Raw genomic sequence first — 10,340 nt, 5'->3', positions numbered from 1 at the left:
ATGGGTGGGGGCAAAAAATGTTGTAGGAGGCGTGTGAAGTAGGGGAGTAGAGGTCAAATCTGAGATATATTGCGTGAAACAATTAATACTCCAAAATTAAATAAAAGAAAAGGCAAAGTAGTGAGTGTCTCATCGCTCCAAATCAAGCGGGCCTTGTTTTCTTTCCCCTCGTTTGCTTGCTTCCCAATCTCAGCTCATCAATTTTGTGAGATAATATATATATAAACAAGAAAAGAATAATTAAAAAGGGAGATGAGATGAGATGAGATCATGTCATCATGCATGTGTTTGAAATTGCATGGCCCAAAGAAAACGCAAAGACTTGTGTTGTTTCTCTTTCTGCACGGCTACAAATATACATACTATCAATCAATATTTGCTTGTTTGCTTTTCCTTCCATGATGATGAGTCTTTAAAGAATGCCCACTCCAAGACTCCAATCCCTTTTAACCCTACTACCCTTTCTCTCTCCTCTCCCCCTATAAATATATGTGCTGCGCCTTGCTCATTTCGCCGTGAACAAAGTGTTGTATAGTAGTTCTTGGTAGCTAGCATGGTTAAATTAATGCTAATAATCGGGCGCGTAGCTCCCGTTGGAGAAGCAGGGCACGTGCAGATTTGCAACGCGATTTGTGTTAAATTGCACGTGTTCTCCTTCTCCAACAAGGGCTCCGCATCCCCCTTTGCGGCTTAGTTTCAGCTCACACACATTAAGTACTTCACTTTGCTAGTAAGCTCTCTCTCTCTCTCTCTTATGGGATGAATTAGTTTATACCAATGGGGGTCCATATAATATAACTTGGGACAGAAGTTGAGACAGCAAACAACTGTAACATTTGCTGCAACAATATCTGTCAGCTCATATATGCATATGTATTACTGTATTAGTACACACACACACACGTGTGTGTGTGTGTGTGTGGGGTAATATTATTCATTTCTTGGAGCAGATGATACGATGATTGAGTGGTCCACTGCAGTCTCTGGATTTTCTCTCCTAGATTTAAAGCAGATCACCAAAATTCACTGTACACAAAAAGCAGCTCAATTTGTGCCAACATGAAAAAGCCAAATCTCAGAGGAGAAGAGAATGCTTGATGATAAAGTGATAATCATTTTTTATTATTAATTAGTATTATCTTTCACTGAATTTTCTTTATGGGATATACACCTTTGTAACTTGTAAGTTTCATGTATCAATATTTAATACACAAAAAGCTTATGAATTTTGACGTGTTGGATATGTGTATGTAATCTTGAGGAGAGTTTGCATGCTAAGAAAACCCTTTTTGCTATCAATTATAACTCTGAGTTTAAAATTCTTCACATTCTATATAGATTATAATTAACTAAAATGGCCCTTTTATGAAAGTAATAATGCGGTAGCTAGAGATGTGTTCATAAATAAATGTTGACAAATTACGAAGATTGACCCCATTATAAAAGTTGAATAAATTCATTTTTATTAAAAAAGAATAATTAGTAAAAAAGTAATAAACGTGAATGCAAAAAAAAAAAAAAAAGTAATAAACGTACATCTGCGTTAGCACGACAACTGGCATTGTTAGCTAGCTGCCTAAAAGAAAATATTTCTCAAAAACATTTAATTTTGACACCTAACTGCTGTGAAATCTTTCTTCCTTGAATTCTGACCTCCGCGCGAGTTAATTACCCCAATTTAATTATTGTGTTGTGCTTTAATAATAATAATAACAATAATTAACTATTATAAAATATAATACGAAAATATATAGCATAAAATGTAGTAACATACGAATGACAAATTAATCATTCTATATAATCTCTAACTAGGCTATTTATATATATGTTTTGTTACAACCTTTAAAACTCAATTTTTAATTAATAGGTTATCCAATTACAAATTTCAATAATCTTGTGTTTCTCAAAGAAGGAGTTAATTTCTTTTTTTTAAAAGAATATACTGTTTAATTTTAAGTTATATACGTACTATTATCTGTACAAATGAATATTATTTGAGCAGACTCAGCTAATTTGTATAGTAATTAGGCACTTGAAGATTCAAATTCATCACCTTCTCTCGCATGCTTAGCCAGTCGATCACTATCATGTAGTGAGACATAATTAATATCATCTCTAATTTATATATAGACTGCTATATAAGTCTATGAATAATCAATTTAATTTAATTATGGCTCCAAAGGAAAATGTAGATTATGTCGAAATTATTTTTTGAAATAAATTAAATAATATATGAGAGATAATTCATTTTTGTTGAGATATCAAATTAAACATGAAAGAGAGATGACACAACAGTAAAGAGGCAATGATAGTGATATACTATTAAGTGATTAAAAAAAAAAAACATATATAAAAAAGTACCATATTAATGCAAAATAGGACTCATCACGGTCCTCTTGAGTAGGCAAATAGTGAAGTAGGTGAATTCATAATTAAAGATTCAAATTTGATCATACTACATAACTATTTATTGATTTTTGATAGAAAAATTATAATATTGTAACATTTGAGTTAATTTAATCATATTAATATTTAATATATTTAATTAACACCTTTTGAAGTATTTCTCATTTAACTTTTCAATTTAATTTGATGTTGTGGTACTACTTGCAGTTATTAAGTACTACTATTAATTATAACATTGAATTATCAATGCAGGTGGCAACTAATAATATGAAATGCTAAGTCACATTAATTATAAAAAAGTAATATGTATAGTACGAGTAATTAAATTTATAAGGTAGGCAGTCTCCCGTGAAACCGGCTTTTCAATAACACTACTTTAACATACAAATGACACTTTTATATCTTAAAGTATCATTTGTATGTTGAAGTAGTGTCATTAAAAAGCCGATTTCTCCCGTGAAACCATAAACAAATTAGGTATACATAACATACCTCATAATTATACTCCCCCCATCCGGACGAACAATAAATATATATTAGAGATTGTCTAATACATCTCAATCAAACATAGTATCATGAATTTTATCCAAAAAAAAAAAAAACATAGTATGATGAATTATCTCATGCATGATGCATATTGAGGCCCCCCTCTGCTCATTTATTCATGGTGAGTTGTAATTCTTAATTGCTGAGTGAATGCTCAGTTTGTATATTTAGTTTTTTGGTTTTAGTTGGTCGACGTTTGAGATTTTATTAGCATTAAATTTAGGTCCTACCGTACATCGTTTGCAATTTATCACAAATTTAAAGTCTAAAGATATTTACTTTCAATGCAAATAAAGTCACAAATACGAATATATGTACCAAGATTTCAGGTGATTTTGGTCAATATAAAGCCACGAGATCAGTTCCATGATAGTGAAAATTCACAACTGCGCGCCCACATAATTTCTATTTGTTACTTTTTTCTTTATCTTATGCCCATATTTTAATTTGTTTTTTCCTCTCTTCTTGGGGATGGTCTGTTCTTGTTTGTCTGCTGTGGTTTCGTTCTGCGGAATATTTTTATTAGGGAAATGAGCCGGGTCTGCTTCAGGACGATGGTTGGGCCGGAGTTCTGGAAGCGGTCCCACTTCCGCCTTTTTCCTCTTGCTAGTTTCGTCTGTTTTTGCCTTTGGGTTTTCCTTAGAGAAGTTTTAACGAGGCTCGGCCCTTAGTCTGCTTTCTTGTGCTTTCAAGGGTTCTTAGGCTTTTTCTCTTTTCTTTCTTTTATAAAATCGCAATTTAATAATAATGCCCATATTTTAATTTGTTCTATTTTCGTATTGTTGCATGTATTTTGTTTATTCGTGGACATCATAAGTTTGCGCGCGTATATAGTATTTCTTTCGTCTCAGAAGAGTATGCTCACTTTATTTTCTGTCCATTTCATGAGAGTATATGGACAACTCGTTCACGGATATGACTCAACCACTAATATCTTATTTTTATCTTCACTTTCAACACTTATTTATAACTTTACCAATATATAACCACCGTTATTTCTCCACCCTACTTGCAAAAATAGACCATTTTTTCACTCGCAACACACTCATCAAGTATTTATTTATAAAATTTGTATCGCAAAAATTACGCATACTTTTTCGGGACCGGGGGAGGGGGGGTTACTAAATTTAAAATTTTAAGCCGCTGGCACAAGCTTAATAAAATAGTTGTATTGAACTCGTGCTTTACGATTCGAATTCATGAGAGGCGCAATTGATTACCAGGTTAAGTGAAATTTACTTTTATAGGATAAGCACGGTATGACATTACTAGTTTTTACGAAAAATAAGGTTTTTATTATGATCCGATTTTATATATTAGTGTATAATTTCATAATTTAATGATAAAAGATTCCCAAACTTCCTATTTTACCCATACTATGAATGCAAATGTTTCAATCTTTGGATTCTGAACGTAATAATTAAGATAAATAAGAGTAAACTTATTCTATTAATTTGTTAATAGGTGTGTTTTTATATTAGCCGCCGATACTGTGATTTAAACATATATCAGTGGTTAATTCGAATTAACCTCTGTCTATCGACGGGAACATATCATGCATTTTTTTAAATTTTAAATTTTAAATTTTATATTGATGTTTTAAATTAACAAACATATCATGCATTTTTTTTAGAATTCCACGGGAACAGTAGGGTTTGTACGTCTAAAATCATTTCACCATTTAATAGTTGAAAGCGACATAAACTTATAATAATTGCCTCATTTTCAGATTTTATACATATTTTGTAGGAGTCAGAGGGTTTTTTACGACAATAACTTAGTTTGATTTGGAAATTAGGACAATAACTTTCGGACTCGTAAAAATAGGACACTAATTAATAAGCGTTGCACCCGCATAACATTTATGGGCCAATTATCCAATTTTAGGACTTTTTCGCAAGGACCAAGCACATGACAACCCGCACGGAGGGGTTAATTATGTGGCAAGCACGTCATTTTTACAGCTCCAACTAGGATGTCATGTGCTTGGTCCATGCGAAAAAGTCCAAAAAATTCGATAATTGACTGAGAAATGTCTCGCGAGTGCAACACTTATTAATTAGTGTCCTATTTTTACAAGTCCGAAAGTTATTGTCCTAATTTCCAAATCAACTTAAGTTACTGTGCTAAAATACCCTCTGACTGTAATTAGTAATTGTACATGAAAAATGTAAGAAGTTTTAGCATGTATGGTGTTTGTTATGAAGGTGGTGGGTATTAATTTCATTAAGAGGGGGGGTGTTTGAAGGGAGGAAGAAGCAGTGGCGGATCCAGGGGGGGCTAGGGGGGGCTTCAGCCCCCTCCCAATTTTTGAGTTTTTTTTTTTTTTTTTAAATTATAGATATATATATTTATTATTTTGTTTTATATCTATATATATGTGTATATAAATAAAAAAATACAAGAAAAAATATAGTAATACATTATTTATAGTATCCAACTATCCATATTAATTGCTCAACACATTGAGTTGTTACATTTATAGTATTATTTTTATCATTTTTTCTTTCTTAGTTAATTTTTAATGTTAAATTTGAGTCAATTCTAAAGGTAAAAGTAAAATTACTAATTACTAACAATGAAAATTAGTTTATTTGTTTAGAAGATGAAACAAATTTTTTTTTAAGAAAAATGAATAAAAGTACGTTTTTATATGCTTTCAATCTACTTGATGTTGAATTAATTGAATTGCGAACAATTATCTTATTATATTAAGTGATTGTTGAAAAAATGTATGAAATGAAGTGTACGGAATGCTCAAAAAAATTTGCTTCGGGGGCTCCCGCCCCCGAACCCCCGTGTAAATATTTTCAAGCACCATAGTCCAATAGATTCAGCCCCCCTAACATTGAATCCTGGATCCGCCCCTGGGAAGAAGGAAGATGGTGGGTAAGAATGTGAAAGTGTGCAGTTAGAATTAATTTGGAAATGAGGTGAGAATTTAGGTGGATAGATGGAGTTGGAAATCTATACACACAAGCAAAGTGAAAGTCTGCAGTGTGCCTTAGAAAGTGGGGGTTTTTGCAGTTTTTGCCCCCTCACAGCATATAACAAGAAATCATGTCGGGAATTGAATTGAGAGAGCAGTGCAAGAAATGGCGTAATGATGAGCACAAGTTGAGTGTAAATGGAGGGACACGATATGATGGGAATATGCATTCCCTCTCTCTCTCTCTGCAACTACTACTTGTGTGTTTTGAGAGAAGGTTGCGACACGCAATGCACGTAGATCGATAGGACTTGCCCAGTTTTCTACATGGAGATGGAGGCTACTCTCTCCGTTTCTAAAATTATGTTATTTCAACAAAATATATCACCAATAAAATATAATTAATTTATTTTAAAATTTTTATTCAAAATTAAAAAAAATAGTTAGTTTAATTATTTTCTTCACATTGTATTTTTTTTTGTATCTTTTTAATGTTTTTATTATTTTTTTAAGTATAAAAATAACAAAAACTACTCATAATTAATCTATGCACTCATGAACTATAGTTAAATACAAAAAAACTATATTCATTTTTTTAAAATTATTTAGTTGTTTTATTGTATTGTCTACATTCAAATTATTTTACAATTTTTTATTTTTATTTTGTTCTTTAAAAGAATTAAAAATAAATAAAAAGAAATAGCTAGAATGTGGACAATACAATAAAATAGTTAAATTTTTTATTTTGGAAATAATAAAAATAAATTATATATATATTTTTCTATTTTAACTAGTTTATTTATGGCTAATCACAATGGAGCTGCATAGGCATAGCATAACTCTTCCAAATAATATGCACACTCTTGTTCGACATAAAGTTATATAAATATTAGAAGAGTGCATTGAAGAAACGTGGCAACTCATATTATTTATATTGTTGTGAATAATGCATTTCGATTATGCTCGTATCTTTGTTTTGATAATTGATGAATTAATATGTAAAATTCCAAATTTACTGATAACTGATTACAGGGTTCAGTCTTTTTGTGATTAGTTTCCATTAATTAACACGCATGCCTCTGCAAAAAGCAATATCGAAGGGAAATTTTTTTTTGGGAAACTTTCGGTCATTTTCACCAAGAATGACAAGTAAATTTTTTTTTTTAAATAATCATTTTAACATTTACAATGAGGCACTTAAAGAGAATGATTTAAGAAAACGCATATTATACTATTTGAAATATTTTAAATTCGAATCTCATCAATACCTATGCGCCGAACATGTTCAAAATCAATTTATTAGGTCATTTATATGATTTGTTGTATATGGAGTACATATAAAGTGTACTTATTCAATGTGCACCTAAATAGGAATTGCTTGAATTGCAAAAATGTATACTCCCTCCGTCCCATTATACGTGAGACTCTTTTTATTTTGGGTGTCCCATCATAAGTGAGGCTCTTTCTTTTCTGGATAAAAGTTTTACCTTTAAACACCTTTTCGCTTTTTCACCTACACACAAAATACATATTTTTCTTAATTCACGTGCCCAAAAAAAGGGTCTCACTTATAGTGAGACGGAGGGAGTATGAGTTTAGGGCTCAGTCTTATTATATTAGTTATATTGTGTTCTGAATTGATTAAGAGAATTGGTAAGCACAAAATTCATGATTTCCAATTAGGAAAAGGATTAACTCAATACAAGAAGGTTAAAGCAATGGAAATGTTACTTGAAGCTTGAAAGGAATAAATAATTGGGGGATGCGTGTTTTAATGAAAGAAAGAAGAATACTACTTGGATTATAGTAGCTTGCCGCCATATAAAACTTATTTATTTTGCCAGCATGATATATTGATGTAACTTTTCTAACGTAATCAAATAATACATTTAAATCAATCTATTTATAAATATTTAATGTATCAATATTACGCTTCTATGTGATGGAGAGGCTGTTTGAGTAAGAAGTTGTGGCGCAATTACTCATATATATATTGTTGTAGATATACATGCAAGTGCAACATTCATAATTTAAAATAAATAATAATTAATAATGTGTGTATGAAAGCATAACATATGAGGGTAGGAAACTTTTTTTGGACTATTTAGAGAAAAATATATTATGATTAGATTAAGATACAACAATTTATTAGCTTAAAAATATGCAACAATATTTTCTCTTATTTTAGGACATAAAATAAAATATTAGTTCCCAAATTTCTCTTCTTTAAATAAAGCCCAATTCTATTTATCAATAATGGGCTGACGACCCAAAAACCACTTTTATGGTTGACACTTGGCACCAAAACTAAAGAATAACCCAAACTTTATGTTGTGTCTATTTATCCAAATAAATAGTGAAAATGTCAACAAAAAATTAAAGAATGTCCATTTTATGTTTTGCCTATTATTCAAATAAATAGTGTAAATCCCCCATTCAACTAACAGCCATCCAAAATGAAAAGAGGGGTTTGAAAGAAATAAAAAATAAGAAAAGAGTGGAAATTTCAAATCTTCCCAACAATATAAAAAGAAAATATTAATTGCAAATAAATCTCAGTCTTTCATATTTTTAAAAACGCTGCATTAACTTTTCAATTTGTAGCAAATTTCTCTCTCTCATTATTATTATTATTATTATTATTATTATTATTATTATTATTATTATTATTATTATTATTATTATTATTATTATTATTATTATTATTATTATCATTATTATTATTATTATTATTTTGCACGAATTTTGAGCTAATTAAGACTTGGGATAACCATTTGACATCGAAATTCAAAAATTAATAAAGGATTTTTGAAGTTCATTGTCGTGTATCATCAATTTTATCATCAGATATATCGGCAAAATGAAAATTAGAGATTTTAATGATCGAGTTGCAATTTTAAACGTTATAAGAAGACATAATTAATAGCATTTGAGGATAGACAATCCCAGCCTATAAATTTCAAAAGTCTTCAATCAATTTAAGTATAAATACATGCAAAAAATTTAAGAATGTCAAATTCGCTACAAATTGCTAAAAGGTTGGAATATTATTGCAATATAGTATAAATGTTGGATTTAATTTGCATAAACGTTAAAATATTGGATTTAATTTCCAATTAACCCATAAAAAATAATTACAACAGTGAACTCGAGAGTCCTAAAATTTGTTGGTTTCTTTATTTTATGGATATAATTGAAATAACATTTGTATTCCATAATACACATGACTAGGGTTTGATCAATTCAATTCTCTTCCTTTATCTCGGCTACAAAAGATGGAAGGTTTCTAGGTTTCCATACATCATTTGTATTTTATTTATTTTTCTTGTGGAAGATTGAATTTTATGTGCTGATTTGTTTTTATATTTGCTATTATATATCATTATTAGTCTCTTTGATTCTCGATTTCCGTCTACATTTCTGGTAGTGATTATGAAGATGATTAGATGAATGCCAGCAACGAAGAATGAATTAATTTGATTTTAGCACACAGCAGTTTTACTTTTATGCTTTTTTTAAATTATTTATTTGGCATAAATATGTTGCTCTGGAATGATGCGTCTTAGCCAAATCATAGAAGGATGTGCTCCTAAGGTGTTTGTCGAAATTAAGCTTTTAGCTTATATATTTGTGTATTAAATGAAATGGCAATGACACCCTTTGTTGAAGTGCACCTATCTGATGATTAAATAGAGGGATTGGTTCTCACCTGATCAGAGCTTTCTAATTAATTGTTATTAAATACAGCCTATCTTGAATCTTTGTTTTCCTTAATTATCTTTGGCAGGTTATTCATAAATTTTTTTGACTTGTGGGGAGGGGGAGCGGTGGAGTTTGAACCCTGAACTTCAATGTTCATAGACAGGAATTCGCATCGTTTGGTGTCCCCTTAAAAACAAGGTTATTCATAAAGTTCGGCAACAAATTTACAAACGGCTAGCCAGGTATCACATCCTAAAATTTCTGGAGTGATATATCTCATGCTTTGCATATGTCTTGTGCTTTGACCAATTGATATCCCATGTTGAAGAACTAGACATCTCTTTTTGGGTGCATTTTCTTTTGAATGTATTGTGTTTATGTATAAATTTATCATGAGAAAGAGTGTTGAGAAAATATGAGGATAATATAAAACTCCATGATAATAGTATTAATTATGAATTGAGGTGAAAATGAGGGAAAAAAAAAAGCTACTCAGATTTATTAATTTACATTCTCGGGGCCCGAGAGAAATTGTTCATCATCATATATATGAGAAAACTGAAAAAATAGTGAAAATATATGTTTTCCATTAAAGGGAATGCACCCTTGATGGAAAAGGTTAAAGAAGATATATTTTCACCATTTTCTTATTTTTTTTTACATGTTCTACAGAGAAGAAAATTTTCTTCGGGCCAGCCCTTTTCCCTCATTTTCACTCACAATTCATGATAATATTATCATGGGAGATGGTGTGATA

General features: G+C 30.5%; 1 non-coding gene across 1 annotated transcript; it reads left to right on the top strand.

The window, feature by feature from the left end:
• The first annotated feature begins 9,428 nt into the window (after positions 1-9,428).
• On the top strand, positions 9,429-9,599 carry LOC131013777 (small nucleolar RNA snoR127). Its single transcript, XR_009097859.1, has one exon. It is a non-coding gene; the product is annotated as a small nucleolar RNA snoR127 (small nucleolar RNA).
• Positions 9,600-10,340: the final 741 nt, after the last annotated feature.

Source organism: Salvia miltiorrhiza, chromosome 2 (assembly GCF_028751815.1).
Source record: "Salvia miltiorrhiza cultivar Shanhuang (shh) chromosome 2, IMPLAD_Smil_shh, whole genome shotgun sequence".
Classification (NCBI taxonomy): Eukaryota; Viridiplantae; Streptophyta; class Magnoliopsida; order Lamiales; family Lamiaceae; genus Salvia; species Salvia miltiorrhiza.
Note: the sequence above shows the minus strand (reverse complement) of the source record. Positions and strands in the feature narration are given on the sequence as shown.